The sequence below is a fragment of the Mesoplodon mirus genome (assembly GCF_964341445.2).
Source record: "Mesoplodon mirus genome assembly, chromosome: 12".
In the NCBI taxonomy this organism is placed as follows: Eukaryota; Metazoa; Chordata; class Mammalia; order Artiodactyla; family Ziphiidae; genus Mesoplodon; species Mesoplodon mirus.
Window position 1 is genome coordinate 16,001,823 of NC_138988.1, and position 23,219 is coordinate 16,025,041.

Here is a 23,219-nt window from a genome sequence, read left to right on the forward strand (position 1 = left end):
ATAAAAGCATACTTTTGTATATTGAGCATGGAGAACTATAATTTCTCCCTGGAAACTGGCTCTCATTTTAATCTAAAACACAAGGATCTGACAAATTCTTATATTTTTTTCCCTCGCTTTTACTGGAGACACACATAGAGGAACCACTTTTCTCTATATAAGTGAAACAGCAGCACAGCCGTGATGATCAAAAGCCACTGATGTTCAGCCCTGGTGTCAGAAAGGCAATAGGGATTGGTGGAGACTGTGGCAACATGAGAAGCACATGCTTAGTCTAAAGGGCTCCTCACTTAATTAGCATCAGCTAGTTACCATGGGAGAATATGGATATAGTGTGGTAGATAATATTTTCAGGAAAATCTAGGAATCCTATCACCATGCAGAATAAACCAAAAGTAGCTATGCATGAGAGGTAATCTTCTGACATTAATTTGCCTTCTCTTTTGATACTCATAGTCAGGATGCATTTAAATACTACATAATACTATTTGACATTATAACCTAGTTGCTACATATGTTAGATCTCCCTTCACAAATAGATCCTAAGGTCCTTGAGAACACAGCTCATGGTTTGTACATGTTTTTAATCTCCCTCAGTGTGTGGCACAGTGCCAGACCCATGAAAATCAAAGTGACACTCTGATTTATTAGCTGTTTATTTTTACCTTGGTTTGTGCCAAAATATAACCTTAGATAAAATCACAACCTTTTTATATCTATTTCATACCGATAATAAGAAAAATGTATATGAATGGCACATTATATATGCTCAATAAATATTATTGAATGAATGATATTCATCAGATTAAACAGATTTATGAGTTATTATGAGACAACGGTGTTAGAGTGGTTCTTTAAACTTCAAAAGCTATATTCATAACATCATTGGTGGGATACTAAGTCACTCCCTAGTTAATGTTTGGGACCAGCCAAGTGACTAGGATTTGGTAATTAGAATAAGAACCATACTGTATTGGATCTAACTAAAATGCTCTGTCAAAAAAGTATAGATCTGAAATAATGATAGTCACAGCAAACAAATGTGTATCTCAAGTGAAAGAGAGAAGCAGGAAAAACTGTTCAAGATGTTAAAGAAAGAAGCATATATAGTGCCCCTATATATAGCCTCTATGTTATATACTTTCTATAGTACTCATAGGTATTCTTTTGGTTTTTTTTTAAAGATTTGTTTATTCATTTTATATTTTATTATTGTTGCGTTGGGTCTTTGTTGCTGCACACGGGCTTTCTCTACTTGTGGTGAGCGGGGGCTACTCTCTGTTGCAGTGTGTGGACTTCATATCACGGTGGCTTCTCTTATTGCAGAGCACGGGCTCTAGGCGTGCGCGCTTCAGTACTTGTGGCACGCGGGCTTCAGTAGTTGTGGCTCGCGGACTCTAGAGCGCAGGCTCACTAGTTGTGGCGCACGGGCTTAGTTGCTCCACGGCATGTGGGATCTTCCCGGACCACGGCTTGAACCCGTGTCCCCTGCATTGGCAGGTGGATTCTTAACCACTGAGCCACCAGGGAAGTCCTCATAGGTATTCTTAAAACTACTCTGAATACCGGAAGAGTAAAAATAAAAAAAGGAAGCCTCAGAAAATCTTTTGATCTTTTCAACTTTTTCCCTGTCAAGTCTATAAAAATTAACTTTGCAGTATCTGGGATGAGTCCTTATTTATTACAGGCTTAGATACCACTGGGGAAAAAAATAGTATGGGGCTTAACTGTAGACATTTTATACTTTAGAGCATATTTACAATTATAAAAATGGGCTGCCATTTACTAAATGTCAAAAATAGTCCACCTCCAACTGGGCTCAGTTTGACACTTAAAATTGCCAAAAACTTATCAGTCATAAAAATACCTAATTATCATAGTCAGCATTTGATAGGTTAATGTATGTTGACTAGTTTATTATGCCCACCCCTTCTTGGGACTCTTTGTATGTGTTAATGTTTATTGTATTTCAAAATGAAGACTCGTTTTATTTCCATTACCTACAGGAAACTTTTCAGAGATGCCTGATTTCCCACGAGATTTATGTTAAATAAATTGAATATACTACACACACTCTAGGTGAAGCTTTCTCATTGTTGACATGTTTTTTTAATGTCAGAAACTCAAATGTGGAATATTAATATCACAGATGTAGACTTATTAATTTAAATGTATATTGGACATTACTATCTATAAAAATAACTGTTGACTGCCTTGTGAATTTACTGGAATACCTGTGCGTTAGTGTTCTTGGTCCAAAACTTTGGAAGTTTGCAAAATACGTATATGTCTGGGTGGGGTTGTGAGAGGTACGAGAGTACTTTGGATTTTTATAATGTCCTCCACTTATTTTGTCCTCAATGAGTAGTAAAGGAAAAAAAATGGTATACAACAGAAAGAAAGGAAGAGAGAAAAGTCCAGGTATGCCCCATCCCCACGAATAACCAGGGCACATGATCAATTTTACTTCCTTGATACTTCTAGAAATCCTGTCTGTCCCTATCCATTTTTAACAACCCTGTTTTAATTCTGTCCTCAATTACTGGACCATAATAATGAACCATGAAGTGTGGCTTCCTACCTCAATTATATCACTAGTCCCTCTATTATGACAGAACACACCACAATCAACACAATCAATTGATCTATCATCTATCCATCCATCTATCTATCTGTCTATCTATCTAAATATATAGCAAAAACTTGGCCCCAATCTACCCTTATAATTCCTCTCATCCTCCAACTTCCATTTTTGAGTTCTATAATTTCTAAACTCACAGTAGTTACCCCACAGGAACCATGTCATTTCACATATTCATGATTTGTTTATTCCAAATACTCTGCCTGAAATTCCATTCCATGTCTTCTTCAACTAAATAACTATTTCCTAATATTCAAAATTCATTATTGGTCAACATCCATCCCAAGTAGCCTGCCCTATCCTTCTTCCCACATTGCACACTCAGACTACATTAAAGCTATATCTTTGTGTGTCTTTAACACCCTGTGTTTACCTGTCGCTTAATTTTCCACATGGCATAAGATCCATGAGGACAGCAACCATGTCTACATCATTCTAGGCTATACTCTTGTGCCTAGGGCTGTGCTTTTCATATAGTAAGAATCCAGTAAATGTTTACTGAATTAAATAATGAACATGTATCATGATACATCTGTTGCTCATGTGAATAAGTGATAAGACCTGTAAGATACTAATTTTCCTACATTCCCTGTTGATAAGACCTCATCCTATCCATTTATGTATCCCCACCTAGGACCTAATATAGAAACTGGTATTCAGCAGGTGCTTAGTAAATTTGTGTTGAACTGATCTATCCCTTTATTTCTCTCTTTTTTTCTTTTCTTTGTTTTGGGCCGCACCACACAGCTTGCGGGATCTTAGTTCCCCGACCAGGGATTGAACCTGTGCCCCCTGCAGTGGAAGCACAGAGTCCTAACTGCTGGAGCACCAGGGAATTCCCTCTTTTTATTTCTTCAGGCTAAGTTCTGATCCTTTTTCCCCCAACCATTTACCACTCCCATCTCTATTTCTCTCTCTGTCTTCTGGCACCCACTTGGAAATAAAGAGAGAGAAAACGACAATCATTGTAGAACCTGACACACTTAACCTCACAGAAAGGGAAGTTGGTATAGAGGACACAAAGACAGGCCCATCTATTTGAGAATACAGCTAAAGGAAAACTGACCTGGGCATTCGACTCCAGGACAAATGGGCCACGCCAGTTATCTAGAAATTCTAGAGAGTTTCCATCAAGACTTGTCCACCTCTTTCTTCACTGTCGTATGGTGCTAGGTAAAGAACACCAGTCTCAGAAAGTATTTCCTGTGGACCATGACTTTTCCAGCCTGTCACTCTGTCTCCCTGTTGCATTATCAGTGAGGAGGATAGAAGACTGGCCTAGGAAAGAAATATGCCAAAAACAAAGGGAAGGCACGGAGAGTCACAGAAACCCCTACTAATATGACTGGTTTCTTCTTGCAAACTTCTGGTTCTCTATCTAGTCCCAATCATAATGAAAACCCATAAAATGAAAGAATTAGGGATTCCTAGTACATTGTGAGGATGAAATGGCATAATTGCTGCCTACAACATAGCAAACACCCAGGAATGAACTAATCATTATGGTTGCTGTTCATGTATTGAAAGGGGTTTTATACTCAAGAATAATATAGCATCTCTGACAGCCTCTGCTTAAACGTATTCAGGCTCAAAGTCTAGGCTCTGGACCAGAGTCTTTTCAAGAGCAGCACTATTGACATTTTGGGCCAGATAATCCTTTATCGGGGGGCTTTCCTGTGTTTTGGAGGATGTCTGGCAGCATCCCTGGCCTCTACTCACTAGATGTCAGTAACTACATCTTCCATTGAGGAGTGGCAATCAAAACGCCTCCAGACATTTCCAAATACCTGCTAGAGGCAACATTTCTTCCAGTTGAGAACACGGGTCTAGGGTACCTTTTTCTTCACTATCATAAACTTCTATTGTTTAAACCATTCTTTCTTTTATTGAACTAAAATATGTTTCTTTGTAATCATGGCCCATAGATACATAGCTATATAGCATATACATGTTACATAGCTATATAGCATATACATGTCTTTCACAAGTCAGATATTTGAGGATGAGGCTTTACATGCCATGGAAACTAGAACCTTGTGAAATTGGAGTAGCCTGTCGAAGGCTTGTCCTCCCGAAATCACATATAAATGTGCAATAAACATTCACTTTCATACACAGATCTTTCAGGAATGCTACAGTAAAGTGATAGTGATAAAAAGTAATCTAAAAGAAACACTGGAAAACTATTACAAGTATATATTAATCATAATCCTTAACTCCCTAAGATAATTTTAAAATTACTGTGAGTTAAAAAGTGAAAGAACTAATATTATATTAAGTTTATAGAGCTGAAGATGAAGCAAATAATATTAAGCTCCAATTATACTGTATTTTCTTGGTACAGTGAACAGATAAAGTTTTGAGCCCCAATTTATCGTAGATGATATTAAAATGGTGCATGAATATCCATTAAGAAAATAACTATTTTTAAAAGAAACCTCTACATCCTATCTCCCAAGGATTTTGTTTTGTTTTCTGACAAGGCAGTATTTTTTTTTTTTTTTTGCGGTATGTGGGCCTCTCACTGTTGTGGCCTCTCCTGTTGCGGAGCACAGGCTCCAGACACGCAGGCTCAGTGGCCATGGCTCATGGGCCTAGCCACTCCGCAGCATGTGGGATCTTCCTGGACTGGGGCACGAACCCGTATCCTCTGAATTGGCAAGTGGACTCTCAACCACTGCGCCCCCAGGGAAGCCCTGGCAAGGCAGTATTAAGATTAGTTACTATAGAATACTTTAGATGTGCTAGGGATTGCACTTAGGGTTAGGTTTATTCATATTGTCACAAAAAAACCTTATAAGAAGAGTACTATTAATTTCTGTACCAACCAGTATAGGTTGGAATTTACAGTGGTAACAAATAATCTCAAAATTTCAATGTCCATTTTGAATTGGAAAAGGGCTTCAGAATTATCTTCTTCTTACTTCAGGACACAAGATGACAGACCTTCTCTATCTGGAACATTGTGATTGTAAGGGAAAGAAAGATTTTGAATTTCACAAGCACTTTTAAAGACTTCCACTCACATTTCACTGGGCAAAGCAAGTCACCTGGCCACACCTAACTTCAAGGGGCCAGAGAGAAGCTGTGGTTGTATCAGGTGCTCAGAGGAAAAGGACTACAAATGTCTAAACAACATCAATCACCACCACATTATCCCCATTTTACAGATGAGAAATCTGTCACTAGATGGTTAATTAACCTGGTCACAAACGTAGTATGTTAGAACTGGGATTTGAACCCAGATGTATCAATTTTGCTACACAACAACCACGTCCCTCTCCACTCCCCTCTCCCCAGATAGAATTAATGGCTTAAAATAACATTTTATTTGGTTCATGAGTCTGTGGGTTGGCCATTTGGACTAGCCTCATGCGAATGATTCTTTCCATCAGGTTTGGTTATTTTGGCTTAGATCATTCATGTGTTTGTGGTCGGCTGCCATGTCTGTTGGGAGCTGGCTGGTCTAAGACGGTTCAGTTAGGACTGCTCATCTCTGTTCCACACGGTATCTCATCCTTTAGCAAGGTAACCCAGGCTTGTTCTCATGGCAATGGTGGCAGAATACTGAAAGAAGGACAGGAAACATGCAAGGCTAGTGTCCCTAGCTTTGCTTCTGTCACATTCTATTGGCGAAAGCCAATCACAAGGCCAACCAGGTTCAGTGGATGAGGAAATAGATTCCACCTCTTTATGGAAGAAGCTGTGAAAAATGAACTTGCAAAGAACATTGATAAAGGCACAGGCAATCTGGTTTAAAAGCCTACGTTCTTAACACTATATTACAGTGCAATGATTGTTTCCTCTAATTCAGGGATATAGTTCAATGCCACTCCCCTGAATCTCTCTTTGTAAAATCTTATGACCTATTCTGTGTTTTTTTTTTTTTTTTTTTTTTTTTTTTTTTTTTTGCGGTACGCGGGCCTCTCACTGTTGTGGCCTCTCCCGTCGCGGAGCACAGGCTCCGGATGCACAGGCTCAGCGGCCATGGCTCACGGGCCCAGCCACTCCGCAGCATATGGGATCCTCCCAGACGGGGGCACGAACCCGTATCCCCTGCATCGGCAGGCGGACTCTCAACCACTGCGCCACCAGGGAGGCCCTCTGTGTTTTTTTAACAGTGCATTTCCTTTTAATTATTTTATAAGACCTACAGAACAATACCAAAGACAAATAAAACAAGCAAGTGGTACACTGCATCTAATTATTTCTCTTCAAACCAGTTGCAAAAATGCACATCTAGTAATTATCCATATGGTGATGTTATTTCAACATTTCAAAACTCTCAACTGGAGCTCAAATATGATAAAAAGCAAGTCAATATCATGTCAAGCAGTGATATTAAATGGGAACTATTAACAAGATACTGAATTGGTGCTGTTAAATTTCCTGGTGGTTCGTAGAAGTAAATGTTGCTAGCTAGAGCTACTCTCCATTTTGAAAAATCAATTCATCATAAAGTCCTTCTTACTCCTATCTTGTAGAATTAAGAACTATTTCTTCAAAGTCTTTGGTGGGGGAAGCATGGCAGCATAATTAAGTTAGGCAGAGTTAGGTTCTGTATCCTAATATCACCATATAATAACTGACTGACTTCAGGTAAGTTATGGAACATCTATGACTCAGTTCCCACATCTGTAAAATGGGGATTATCGGGCTTCCCTGGTGGCACAGTGGTTGAGAGTCCGCCTGCCGATGCAGGGGACACAGATTCGTGCCCCGGTCTGGGAAGATCCCACATGTCGCGGAGCGGCTAGGCCCGTGAGCCATGGCCTCTGAGCCGTCCAGAGCCTGTGCTCCGCAACGGGAGAGGCCACAACAGTGAGAGGCCCGCATACGGCAAAAAAAACAAAAAAAGGGGATTATCATAGTAGCTATTTCCTATGTTTCTTAGAAGGAGAGATAGAACAATGCACAAAGCCTTGCATACAGTAATTGTTCCATAAATATTTGTTCTGATTGGAGCAGTCTTCTTTCCAGTAAGAATGGTAATCAGGACACATTTAGAAATTTAAGGTAAAAGAGAAAAAATGATGTTTAAACCATGAAACTATTTTCCAGTCCTAAGGAAACTTTGAAAGCCAATGATTTTTAAAATTCATGGAAGTAATTTAGATTAGCCAACTTTCAGGTAATTTCTAGTTTACCTCAAAGTTATATATAAATAATAAGAAATCACTTCCATCTCTTGCCCCCATTCTGCCCATTTAACTCAATGAGAGGATTTTCCTTCCATCATTCCCTTTATTCTGGATAGAATACACACCTGCCCAAAGGACCAATTATCTACAGGTTTTCAGTACCTGACCTTTGCAAGGCAGTTAACATTTGAAAGATTTACTCCAAGGATGTAAGTCAACAATAGAGGACTAGGCAGTTCAGAGAAGTCCATGGAATTCAGACAGAAATATATGGAAACCACACCCAAAACAATGAAGACAAAATCAGTGGCAGCAAAAAAAACTAAGAAACCTGGAGTCAGAGACTTCAGACTATAAATTTGGGCCCTAGATTCAGAAGGCAAATGGGCCCTGCCCCACAAAGGAAGACAAGTTGTTCAACTGTTCCCTACGTTGCCACCAGCATAAAGGTTTCCCAAGAAGAGACATTTTCTAAATTCAGGGAAGTGAAGCATGTGACAAATTAATTCTGCCTAATCTATCTCTCTCTCTCTCTCTCATAGCTCATTTTCCATTTCCTCCTTACCTTGTTTTATATATATATATCATATATATATATCATATATATATGATATATATATATATGATATATATATAAATATATGAATGATACAAATCATCTTTATATATATAAATATATGAATGATACAAATCATCTTTCCATTATTCACTATATTCTTCAATAGAGAACTTGTTCACTAACTTTAAAAGTTTATGATGACAATAATAGCTAATACCTTTCTCTTTTTAATTAATAAACTGTGTTTTTAGAGAAGTTTTAGGTCCACAGCAAAATTGAGCGGACAGCACAAAGGGTTCCCATATACACCCTGTCCACACACATGCACAATCCCCCTCACTATCAATATCCCACAGCACAGTGGTATAGTTTTTACAACAGATGAACCTACACTGACACATCATTATCACCCCAAGTCCATAGTTTGCATTAGGGTTCAATCTTTGTGTTGTACCTTCTTTGGGTTTTGACAAATGTAAAATGGCACATATCCACGTTATAATATCATACAGAATGTTTCCACTGTCCTAAAAATCCTCTGTGTTCCACCTTTTCATCTCTCTTTCCCCCATTACCCATGGCAACCACTGATCCTTTTACTGTCTCCATAGTTTAGCCTTTTCCAGAATGTCATATAGTTGTGATAATAAAGTATGTAGACTTTTCAGATTAGCTCCTTTCATTTAGTAATATACATTTGAGTCTCCTTCCTGTTGTTTTCTTTCTTTATTTTTTTATTGGGGGTATAGTTGTTTTACAATGTTGGGTTAGTTTCTACTGTTCTAGAGTAGAAATGAGTTCCCTGTGCTATTCTCATTAGTTATCCGTTTTATCCATATTAGTGCATATATGTCACTCCCAATCTCCCAGTTCATCCCACCCCCCCTTTTCCCCCCTTGATGTCCATACATTTATTCTCTACATCTGTGTCTCTGTTTCTGCTTTGCAACTCTCTGCTTTTTCACGGATTAATAGCTTGTTTCTTCTTAGTGCTGAATAATATTCCATTGTTTGGATGTCCCACAGTTTATTTATCTACCTTTTAAGCTTTTTAAATAGCCACATATTATGTAATTTAATCATCCTAATGACCATATTATCCTTACTGAACCAATGAAGGTTAGAGTAAAGAGAAATTAAGTGACATGGCCAAGATCACCTGGATTAAAAAATGGTTAATCTAAGACCTGAACTTAGGTCTTTATGTCTCCAAATCCTGTCTTCCCTGCTATAAATACATGACAGAATGTTTTACATATGTTTCTTAAAATTGCATTAACCAAAATTAATGAAGATGTTCTTTAACCAGAGTGTTCTTTATGTACCAACTCCCCCACCCTTTTTTTCCTTCAGAGAGTAAGTTTTGATAGAAACAAAAAGCACTATACCCAGGACTACTGTATTATTGTTTAAAAAAACAATGAAAACAACAATAGCAACAAATGCATGATTACAATTTCTCTTCTGAGCACATCCAGGGAGTAAAGCTCTTTACATAATCTAAATCATATGCTAACCCTATTTTACACTATGTGTTGTGGAGAGGTGTTTGTTAAATTGTCTCAAGGCTACAGACCAGAAAGCCCCCCATCCTTTTCATTCACAGTGAAGATAAAACTCAATTCCAAGTATTTCACTCGTCTTCAGATGTCTAGGTTCTCACCTATGAGGCTTAAGAGTCTATAGACCAAATTGGAGGTGAAGAAAACAGAAGAGCACTTGGAAAGATCTGTTTAAAATTTAACAGTAGGCTCTGACACAGATAATGTTTCACTTCTGATGTCTATCCTTTCAAAGCAACTGCCAACTGGTCTTTTTATATCCACTTGAAAATATATCATCCACACTTCATGCTTCAGTTTTACTTGAACAATTATCTGTTTGCCTTTCCAGCAGAATAATCCCACAGGAGTTTTTAATTCCATGTGTAAATACCTATTTTTAGTATAGAACATTAACGGTAGCTCATACTATGGGTTAAAACCAGAGTTCCTTTAAAGGTTCTTATTTTCACAATAACTATGCTTTTCACAGTAAAATCTATTTCACTTTTCAAAGAGTTGAGAAGCAAGAAAATATTAAATGAGAAATAAATTTCCAACCAGATTTTCTAGAACAAAGAAATGTATAGATGACAGAAGAGTTCTCAGCCATGATTGAATTCCGTATACATGTTCTGTTAAATATTTGAAAAAGAGTCCTTAGTTGGTAAAAGCAAATTTTACTTTGAATCAGAAAATTAGTTAAAAGGAGAAAGAGGACCCTAAAGAGGGGTGAAGGAGGAGTAGATAAATCTTATCTTGGTTCTGTGGCTTAAGTGGCTGTAGATGAACAGAGACAGCAACTGGCTAGAGAAGGGAAAATCTGGGAGAAAAAATGTACTACATTCCTTTACATCTCCTTAGAAAGTACTATTTAATTGGAGACAATGTCAGGACATGAAGAGAAACCAGAGTTAGGAGTAATGCAGACCCCTGGTATGGATTCCTCTGTATGTCATGTGCTTTTAGGGTAACACACATATTATGGGCCCCATTTTCCCCTCAATTATACAGTTGGGTTCCCAAGGATCCTTAGCAAGGCATTAAGGCTCTATAACATCTGTCCAGCCTCATCGTGTACATTCCCCATCACTCACAGCACTACACTGGCCAAGGAAGTGAGGAACATCTTATGTTTACCTCCTCTCTTTTCCAAATATAGCTTCCTAAGAAAAGTTTCAAAGTACTGATTCAAATGATGATAAAAAAGCTTGTCGTGGGCTTCCCTGGTGGCGCAGTGGTTGAGAGTCCGCCTGCCGATGCAGGGGACGTGGGTTTGTGCCCCGGTCCGGGAGGATCCCACGTGCCGCGGAGCGGCTGGACCCGTGAGCCATGGCCGCTGGGCCTGCGCGTCCGGAGCCTGTGCTTCACAACAGGAGAGGCCGCAGCAGTGAGAGGCCCACGTACAGCCAAAAAAAAAAAAAAAAAAGCTTGTCGTGTGTGGCTACACTTCCTGAGGAAAAAAAGGGAATTAACATATATCACATACTTTTCCTGCTTAGAATCTCCAGTACGGCCTAAGCTATTTTCATATTTTTACTTCTCTTGAATTTTGGATTCATATTTTTGCCTTCAGATTCTCTAGTATCAGAGGTTGATGGATTTCAGCGAGAATTTTGTTGTCACTATAGTTTGTTTGGATAAGACCTCACCTAGTTTAAAACTATATCTTGAATTCACATTATTTCTTCTGTGACTAAGTCTAAATATCATCACTTCTCACCTGAATTACTGTAACTGACTCCAAATAGTTTCTCCACATCCATTCATCTACCACTCCATCCTACTCTAATTCAATCTCAATAGATTCTTCAGGTCTTTAAGAATGTAAATCAGAGGGTAAATAGAATATACATGGAAGGATCAATGGTTCTCTTCTATGCTGAGTGTAAATCCAAACTTTTGATGAGGTCTTGATGGTTCTGTACAAAGATCTGTCCACCATCATCTTGTGCAATCTTGTGCAGGTACCACAGTATAGCTACAATGTTCTGTGGACCCAAAAGGGAGAGCTGGTTGGGGAGTTGGGGTATGTCTAGGGAAGGATAAGGGCTGGGCTACTGCAAGCTCATATGATTAGAAAATAGTGCTAGCCTCCGGGCTGATGAATTTAAGAGAAGACACAACTTCTGGAAAGATTAATTATAAAAAGTCCCCTTTAACACAGCCTAGGTGCATAGAAGCGCTCCCTGGAGTGTAAGATATATCCCATGGGGTGCACCCCCTGGGCTGGAGGTCCTCGGGTAGGGCACTCTACTCAACAATTTGTGATGTGCCTTCCTCTGAGTTAATGTCCTCCATCATTTCTGTCATCTTCCTCCCACATCCTCATTCTTCACTATGTACATAGTAAAGACTTCCTCAAACTAGAGTGTTTCCCCAGGTATCCTTAGCATTCATAATAATATGAGGTCATAAGGTTTTTATATTTTTGTTTTTGTTGTTGTTTAATAACTGTGGCTGCAAGTCACTAGACTAAAAGTTCTAGGACGCCAAGAGCTCTGTCTTTGTTGTTCAACATGGCATCCCTCTTAGCACAAAAACTTGCCCATAATAGGTGCATAATAAATATTTAACAAATAAAGTCATTTGTTTAGGTGCAGTGATTTTCAGCCATGGCTGCACAACAGAATCACCTAGTAGGCTTTTTAAAAAATCTCATGCCCAGGAGCTGCCTCAGAGAATTAGATGTAAATGGTCAGAAATGAAACCCAGACATAACAGCTATTAAAATTTCCCCAGATGACTATAATTTATAGCTGGCTCTAAGACTCACTGATCTAGTTTAATACTTCTCAAACTTTAAAGTACATAAGTATCACCTGAAGGTCTTGTTAAGCTAAGGAATTTAGTTTATCTGGGGCACAGAAGCTACTGCAGTTGCAACAAGCTCTGCAGGTCCATGGACCACACTTTGAGTACAAAAGGCAACAAGACTGTTATAACCTGATTCTTCTCACTTCCAACCAATCAAATCACACAAAAAGCAAGTATCTATGGGTCCCTGGGCTATAATAATACTAAAATAATTGGATTAGTTGGGGAAAAAGGGACTGAATGAAATTGTCAACAGTTGTGTACTGATATACCAAATAATGTTATTGAACATATATATGTGTATACACACAGACAAACACACACACACACATATATCTCCTAGAACCTTGTCATTATAAAGTCAGTGATCATGATCACAACATACTATGTGAACTGGGGGAAGCCATGGTTGTCAGTAACATGGTTAACACCTCTTAGAATCAATTATAATCTTCCCATAAACAGACCAATGATGATATGTGGGTTGGCAGATTTTGTTTGACATTTAGCTCCTTGAGAGACTTTTTCCAGTCTTTGGCTTTGGAATCTCTTCTCTAAATTCTATCCCTATCACTAGGATGAGAGAGGGTGAGGAGAGAAAGAAAAGCATGCTTTGAACCTCAATGCTATTAATCTTCACCTGGGTTTGGATCGTTTGAGCTAGAAAATATCATAGAGCAAGAATTCCATGAAAGAATGGGCAAATTCCACTCTAGCAGTAACAGATACTGAAAGAGATGCACACGGAACAACAACCTGACTCTATAAAAGATTAACCTGTGCAAAGCTGTCTTTCATATTGTTATGCTTCTGCAGAAGTTGGGACTATTTTTTTTTAATATAGCTGACCCTATTTCCAAGGTTTAAAATGTGACTGGAACATAATAAACTATTTTATTATATGGAACATATACCGCACGTAACAGCTAATGCAAGATTTTTTTCCTGGTACTTGTGAAAATCTTTATTAAAAACACAGAAATCTACTGATGCTAATACATAAATAAAATCATTTATTTCACATTCTAAAACATTAGCCTCGGTATCATAGCTAATGTTTTAAAAACTTACAAAGAAGCACATCTGAAGAACTAATCAAATATTAAAAAGAAAGCAAAGGAAAAAACAGCTAAATTTGAGAAAATCGTGATGTAATCTTAGTTGCTATTGTTCATTTCAAAAAGAAATACTAATGGTAGTGCATAATTCTATCTCATTTTATTAGACATGTAAGCTATAATTATAGAGAATATCTAGACAGAAAACATCTATATTTTATTTAATCAATTCATTGATTTAACAAGTATTTGAGTTCCCTAGTATAGGAAGTTTTACTTATAAATTAGCTGGCCTGATGCATAGCATTGGTAATATACAGCTATGTAACAATTAAAATTCCGTTTCCATTGTCCTAAAAAGTATGTTTACACATTTATTAAATTAAAAAATTTTTTTCTTTCTTGTTTCTAACAAAGTATCAATCTTTTAAATAAATATTCACTGCTTATTGTCTCTTGATGACTTCGAAAAATTGGAACATGTACCTGGAAAACTCTCTGGGGGTATTTTTTTTTACATTTGCAGCAACATAGATGTATCTAGAGATTATCATACTAAGTGAAGTAAGCCAGAAAAAGACAAATATCATGATATCACTTATACGTGGACTGTAAAAAATGATACAAATGAACTTATTTACAAAACAGAAACAGACTCACAGACATGGAAAACAAATTTATGGTTACCAAAGGGGAAAGGGATGAGGAGAGATAAATTAGGAATTTTAGATTAGCAGAGACAAACTACTATACATAAAACAGAGAAACAACAAGGTCCTACTGTATAGCACAGGAAACTATATTCAATATCTTGTAATAAACTATAATGGAAAAGAATCTGAAAAAAATGTATATATTATATATATATATTATATATATATATATATATATATATATATATATATATATATGAATCACTTTGCTGTACACCAGAAACTAACACAACATTGTAAATCAACTATACTTCAATATTAAATAAATCAGTAAATAAATAAAATAAAAGCTGGGGGCATCTGTAATATCTTCCAGAACTTCATTTAAATTGATTTTTTTTTTTTTACATCTATCTATTTATTTATTTATTTATGGCTGCGTTGGGTCTTTGTTGCTGCGTGCGGGCTTTTCTCTAGTTGCGGCGAGCAGGGGCTACTCTTCATTGCAGTGTGCGGGCTTCTTATTGCGGTGGCTTCTCTTGTTGTGAAGCACGGGCTCTAGGCACGTGGGCTTCAGTAGTTGTGGCACGCAGTCTTAGTAGTTGTGGCTCGTGGGCTCTAGAGCGCAGGCCCAGTAGTTGTGGTGCATGGGCTTAGTTGCTCTGTGGCATGTGGGATCTTCCCGGACCAGGGCTCGAACCCGTGTCTCCTGCATTGGCAGGCAGATTCTTAACCACTGTGCCGCCAGGGAAGCCCAAATGGAAATATTTTAAATCAACATTATATTAAAAGGTAATTTTCATTGCCTGTATGGAAATGTTGACTCAGAAAATGGAATCTAGACTTAAAATTCAAGGCAGTAGAGTTTAAAAACATGCAAGGAAATTCACAAGTAACTTTTCCATAAAACTACCCATTGTTCTAGAGTCTGTCTTCTTTCCACGCTCACAAAATATTTTTATGAGGATCTCGTAAACAAATAACAAACATATGTTTCCTTAAAGCACATCTGTGGGAACATTAAAGAGGTAATACGATGTAATGAAGAGAGAGGATTTTGATTTTGTTGTGGTTGTTCATGGCTCCAAATTTCTTTGTTTAGTCTTTCTTATTTCTTTGTCCTTTTCCCCTCTTAAACTGTTCAATTCCATCATTCCTACTGTAATGACATTTTCCCCATTGCTTTTCGATAGTCTGGCATTTCCTGTTTCAAAGATGTGATTCTTCCCCTGGAGCATCGATCTGCCCACTGATTGGCAGTGTTGGTTGGCTGGCCTGAGTGGCTCTGCACTGGTCACAACTCCCTTCAGCCTTTGCCTGAAACGTTACCTTCAGTCAGAATAAGATGGAGGGATTTCCCCGCTGGCGCAGTGGTTAAGAATCTACCTACCAATGCAGGGGACATGGGTTCGAGCCATGGTCCAGGAAGATCCCACATGCCCCTGGAGCAACTCAGCCCATGCACCACAACTACTGAAGCCCACGTGCCTAAAGCCTGTGCTCCGCAACGAGAAGCCACCGCAATAAGAAGCCCGCACACCGCAATGAAGAGTAGCCCCTGCTTGCCGCAACTAGAGAGAAAGCCCACGTGCAGTGACGAAGACCGAACGCAGCATTAATTAATAAAAAAATAAGATGGAGAGCCTAGATAGACTGAAGTCTAGATAGACTGTTTTTGTCAGGAAATATAAAATGGATTTTCTAATACCTGCTAGAAACTTTCAAGTGGCTCACGTTGGAAGGATAGTTTAAAACCTAAATAACAACAATTACTTGGGTAACAGCATAGTGGAAATGCAGATTCCAGCAGTCTGGGCTGGAATCTATTCCATTCCTTCAGGCTGGCTTCATTCCAAAAGGGAACCGTGTCTAATGCTAAATAACATGAGCTCAGGTATCTGAACACTCAGAATTTAAATCCTGATTCCCACACTAACTCTTTAGGTACCTTGGGCAAATTATTTAATTTCTGTGAGCTCAGTTTCTCAAGTTGTAAAATGCTCATGTTAATACTTACCTCACAGTATTGTTATAAAGAGAAAAAAAAATGAGGTAATGAGTGAGTTCATAAGTACCTAATAAATGACAGCAATTTTTTATTATTATAGCAAATGAGTGAAAGTTGTCCTTGTATCAAAGAGATTTAGGACATAAATAGAAGGAATTAGGCACAATGCTTTTGCTAGAGTTTATAAATATAAATATTTTGTAAAAATGTATGCCTTTAAAGTCCTGTGGAGCAAAGTGAAAAATGAGATTTCTAAATCCATGGATATGTATTAAAAATTATATGCACTGATCAATAAGGTGTGAAAGGGCTGAAGAAACAGACTGTATTTTTCTGGGACAGTAATTTTGTTCAATGAATTATTTATAAGAAGAATGAAGCAGAAACAAAAGAAATATGAAAGCATAAGGCTTACCTTATCAGTCAAAATCTTTCAAACATCAGCAATGAAGTTATAATCATTTGCCACATGCTGGGACATCCAGGAACAATGTAACATTCTGTCATGTAAAAAATGTATCATAATATATAACAGAAATTAATCCCTGGTGAGCTGCTAAGTGTCTGTTGTGAGTTGTCCCTAATTGTGGGTTTTTGTTCTCATAGCAAGGTAAAATTTAAAAATTAGGTAAAAATAGACTTTTAGGGAGAGGATAAATACTTGATTCTTTTAGCATACGTTACATTATAAGCAGTAAATGCCTCTACAGAACTATAAACATCTAGGCCTTATTTTGGCTACAAGGAAACTTAGGCCTAGGCAAATAACATAACTTAACAAAAATGACTAGCAGAATGTAAAATGAGAACCCAGGCTTTGTAATTATCAGTCCTTTATCCTTTACACTTCATGCCCTGCTTAATTTACAGGCAATTGTGAGAAGTAACAACAGGAAAAAACAAAGTCAGACTTCACTTTATGCTGAATTTCATTAATAGAGTAAGCAAGCTTTGTTAATCCTAAAATGCATAACAGTTAAATGACAATTAGATGATATCCGTGGGAATATCCATGGATAGGAATAGCTAATAATTATGAGTACTTACTATGTCCTATGCTATCTTTTTAAAATTATTTATTTATTTATTTATTTATACAGCAGGCTCTTATTAGTTATGCATTTTATACGTATTAGTGTATACATGTCAATCCCAATCTCTCAAATCATCCCCCGACCCCACCCCCCACCGCTTTCCCCCTTGGTGTCCATACGTTTGTTCTCTACAACGGTGTCTCTACTTCTGCCTTGCAAACCGGTTCATCAGTACCATTTTTCTAGATTCCACATATATGCATTAATACATGATATTTGTTTATCTCTGACTTACTTCACTCTGTATGACAGTCTCTAGGTCCATCCACATCTCTACAAATGACCAGTTTTGTTTCTTTTTATGGCTGAGTAATATTCCATTGTATATATGTACCACATTTTCTTTATCCATTCGTCTGTCGATGGACATTTAGATTGCTTCCATGACCTGGCTATTGTAAATAGTGCTGCAGTGAACATTGGGGTGCATGTGTTTTTTTGAATTATGGTTTTCTCTGGGTATATGCCCAGTAGTGGGATTGCTGGGTCATATGGTAATTCTATTTTTAGTTTTTTTAAGGAACCTCCATACTGTTCTCCATAGCAGCTGTATCAATTTATATTCCCGCCAGCAGTGCAAGAGGGTTCCCTTTTCTCCACACCCTCTCCAGCATTTGTTGATTGTAGATTTTCTGTTGATGCCCATTCTAACTGGTGTTAGGTGATACCTCACTGTAGTTCTGACTTGCATTTCTCTAATAATTAGTGATGTTGAGCAACTTTTCATGTGCTTCTTGGCCATCTGTATGTCTTCTCTGGAGAAGTGTCTATTTAGGTCTTCTGCCCATTTTGGGATTGGGCTGTTTGTGTTTTTAATATTGAGCTGCATGAGCTGTTTATATATTTTGGAGATTAATCCTTTGTCCGTTGGTTGGTTTGCAAATATTTTCTCCCATTCTGAGGGTTGTCTTTTGGTCTTGTTTATGGTTTTCTTTGCTGTGCAAAAGCTTTTAAGTTTCATTAAACCCCATTTGTTTATTTTTATTTCCATTACTCTAGGAGGTGGGTCAAAAAAGATCTTGCTGTAATTTATGTTAAAGAGTGTTCTTCCTGTGTTTTCCTCTAAGAGCTTTTACATTTAGGTCTTTAATCCATTTTGAGTTTATTTTTGTGTATGGTGTTAGGGAGTGTTCTAATTTCATTCTTTTACATGTAGCTGTTCTGTTTTCCCAGCACGACTTATTGAAGACGCTAGCTTTCCTCCATTTTATATCCTAGCTTCCTTTGTCATAGACTAGTTGACCATAGGTGCCTGGGTTTATCTCTGGGCTTTCTATCATGTTCCATTGATCTATATTTCTGTTTTTGTGCAAGTACCATATTGTCTTGATTACTGTAGCTTTGTAGTCTGAAGTCAGGGAGTCTGATTCTGCCAGCTCCGTTTTTTTCCCTCAAGATTGCTTTGTCTTTTCAGGGTCTTTTGTGTCTCCATAAAACTTTTAAGATTTTTTGTTATAGTTCTGTAAAAAATGGTAATTTGATAGGGGTTGCATCGAATCTGTAGATTGCTTTGGGTAGAATAGTCATTTTCACAATGTTGATTCTTCCAATCCAAGAACATGGTATATATCTCCATCTATTTGTGTCATCTTTGATTTCTTTCATCAGTGTCTTATAGTTTTCTGAGTACAGGTCTTGTACCTCCTTAGGTAGGTTCATTCCTAGGTATTTTATTCTTTTTGTTGCAATGGTGAATGGGATTGTTTCTTTAATTTCTCTTTCTGATCTTTCATTGTTAGTGTATAGGAATGCAAGAGATTTATGTGCAGTAATTTTGTACCCTGCAACTTTACCAAATTCATTGATTAGCTTTAGTAGTTTTCTGGTGGCACCTTTAGGATTATCTATGTATAGTATCATGTCATCTGCAAACAGTGACAGTTTTACTTCTTTTCCAATTTGTATTCCTTTTATTTCTTTTTCTTCTCTGATTGCCATGGCTAGGACTTCTAAAACTATGTTGAATAACAGTGGCGAGAGTCAACATCCTTGTCTTGTTCCTGATCTTAGAGGAAATGCTTTCAGTTTTTCACCACTGAGAATGATGTTTGCTGACTGTTTGTCATATATGGCCTTTATTATGTTGAGGTAGGTTCCCTCTATGCCCACTTTCTGGAGAGTTTTTAATCATAAAAGGGTGTTGAATTTTGTCAAAAGCTTTTTGTGCATCTATTGGGATGATCATATGGTTTTCCTCCTTCAATTTGTTAATATGGTGTATCACATTGATTGATTTGCATATATTGAATCATGCTATCTTCTAAATGCTTTATGAATACTAACTCATTTAATTCCTGATAAAGGTATCATTATTATTATTACTCTTAGTTTACAGATGGGGACTCTGAGTCACTGTAAGGTTAAGGCAAAGACATAATCACATCATCAAATAATATCTTTTTTTTCCTTATTGATGGATGCTTATATAAAATCAAAAAATGATTGTAGAAAAGAATAAATGTATTATATTCTTGAGATAAATGTATCTGTTCTTGAGATGAACTGAGAAAATATATACGTCTGGGGTAACATATAGAATAATTATCTGTATATGAATATATCATAAGTTCATAGGAAAACTGTAGAATGGAATAAGTCTTGGAACAAATAATATGAATAAGCTTATACACTAAAATATCTTTCACAGTTGTTAAGGTCTTACGATTTAAGAACAGCTCATATTTCCTTCTTTTCTCACCATACTTCCTAATACTGGGACCAAAGGCAACTCATCCTTGCCTGGTGTTTTTTGGTTATTGATCTATTCTGTGTATCAGTGAAGCACTGAAGCCCAAAATAGCAGAATTTATATTGAGTCATTTCCTCTTAATATCCTTTTCTTGAGGTTGTTTTTTTTTTTTTTTTTTCTCCAACTTAAGGTAATTTAGAGACCTCCCCTTTCTCTGATAAAGGCACTTTTGATTTGCACTTAGAGCTTTTGGGGCTGGCTGTGTGTCTCTTCACAGGAGAAAAATATTACTTTGTAAGAATGTATTCTGGCAGTGGGACCCTGAATTGCTAGGTTAAGCATTAGTTAGTGAAGAGAAGGTAGACACTTTTTAAATTATTAAAGTACAACTGGTATATCACATCTCTGATGTTTCTAGGGAAGGACTACTGAAGAATTTATCACTTGTAGATTTATTTCTTTACAAAACTTGTCTCCTTTTTACTGATCTTCATGAAAATTTGAGTGGTTCAGTTCCCATAAAAATATCGTTTATGCTAGTTATAATGACAGCAAGAAAGGGTTAGAAAGTTACACTGTGGTAGAGTAAGCTGCCAGTCCTACATAAAACACCTGCAAACAGAAACACAAGACACTCTGTTCTCCTCATTGTGTTCATGCTTTCAATGCTTTGAGGGGGCGCAACACTTTTCCTTAGGAAGTATTCAAATATCGTCAGGATGGTTTCACCCATTCCCAGACTGAATCTGCAAAAATAACTTTAAAGATTTTGCATGCTTTTGCGTTCCTGAGCCCATTCCTCTGTCAATTATAATAAAGTCATTTCCCCTGAATGCTGACCATATTCTGCAAGAATTTAAATCGAGAAGGCATTTTTTTGTTTCTGGATGAATTTTATAATGAAACATTACCAGTAGAAATCAGGGAAGGGGCTGTTAATACAAAGATCTTTAACACAAAGCAGTGATGACTTTAGAAATAGAGCACATAACAGGTGACACATAGTTTTTGTATGTTTGACTGCATGGGTGAAAGAATAAAAAACACCCAAGACAAACTGATAAGAGGAGCAAATGTAGGATGGTTATGGGCAAGAGGGACTGTATTCTTCCTTCATTCATTATCTAATGGAAAGTTTGTAACACTGATTTCAAACTGAAATCGCAAACAAAAAGGAAATGTAAATTCCAGGTAAAGAATATAAAATATAATACCAAGAAATATATTAATTTGACAGCTAGTGAGCAGTGCAAAACACTCCTAGAAGATAGGAGCACGGGCTACTGATTCTCAAACCAAAACCATTACTACAAGGGATAGAAAATGGGACTATGTCCAAGAAATCTTTTTCATTCAAGTTTTTTTTCCCCAAATACTACTGCATCTCTTTTGTCATAAACCAAAAAGTGCTATGTGAATTTATTTCTGAAAAACATAAATATATTTGCAAATGCCAGAAGAAAATTCTCATAGAATTGATAATAATGTATGTAGGTATGAAACTGTCCTGACCACTACCCTCCCCTTCACCCAAACAAATTCCAAGGCATTGCAAGGTTTGGGTGTCTGGTATCATGAATCCATGCTGCAGGAGCCCTTCAGCTGCTCCCCAATATTCTTGGGGTCAGGACAAAACATCAGAATGGGCCTTAAATGCCCTTAACTCTCATCTTACTTCCCTAATCTTGGGTCTCACCAATCCGAGCATATTGAACAATGTCCTAAAATCTGTTTTGTTTTGTTCCTGACTTTTGGGCTTTTGTAATTTTTGTTTGTTTGCTTGAAAAACACTCCAGCCTTCCTTCTTCTTTGCTTAATCTTGTTCAGATTTCCATGATGGTGTCAGTCCCTCTGTCTGGCCTTCTCTGAAGCCCTCCGCTTATACACCTCCATGGCATCCTATCAACCCCCAGTCATCTAACTGCTGTGAGTGTATGTTGTTTGTAAACCACCCAGTCTATGGTATTTTTGTATAGCCACCCAAATGAACTAAGATAGTCTTCCTCTGCAGGGTGTAAGGCCTGGGCATGCAATTGTCTTCTGCACCACTGTGTTCCCAGCACCTTAGCCCAGTACCTGCTTCACAGTGGTGCTCAATAAATATTTAATGAATAAATAGATCCACTAACTATCTCAGAATTCTAGAATATGACTTTCTTACTACCAAGGTCTGAAGTTTATCTGTGACTAAGTATGGGAGGTTGTCTATCTCTTGAACATGGTGGTACAGTTGGAAAGCAAACCATTATTCATGGAGTAATCAGCCCACACTCTAGCTAACTGGAAACTCTCAGCTAACAAAGAATGGCAAATTACTAAAGAATGTATGTGACCTTATGGATTTTTTCTGCCTATTCATCTAACCCACTCCATCTTGGAGACTTAGTTCATATTATACCTCTCCTCTAGGAAGCCTGCCTCAACGTCTCTAACAACTCGGATCTCCACTTATCTCTTCCACTTTACTGTCTAAGCTACTGGAAGTGTTTATAATAAAGAGCCACAAAGAGTGGTCAAGGTGAATCTGCCAAAGGTCAGTGGTCAGGATGCATGGCTTTGCAGGGAATCCTTTGACTTAATGAGTTCATCTTGGTCCTCAACCATAATGTGATGGTTTTGCAACTCTGTCTGTTCAGGATTCTGAGATTGATTAGTATCAGGAAACGTCTTACTAGTAAGGGATTGAAGTTTATAAATCAGAAAGGCTGTTCATTAATTTATAATGAGAAAGACAAGCACTGAGTGAACCTAGCTGTGATGTTAGTCCAACCAGTGTTTTCTTCCTGTAGACATGAAAATTGTCAGAAGTTTGCTTAGTGAGCCCTGGAATCAGAACAAGGGAATCACAATTATTGAATGGCATCAGGTTTGAAAGAGTTATTTTCTTCCTACATCAGGGCTATAAATACATAGACAATAAAAAACTGAAATATTCTTGAGAGTTTAAAAGAACACCATAAAAATTACACTGGGACAATAGGTGTGAGTATTGTCCAAGGCAAATTAGGATATATGGTT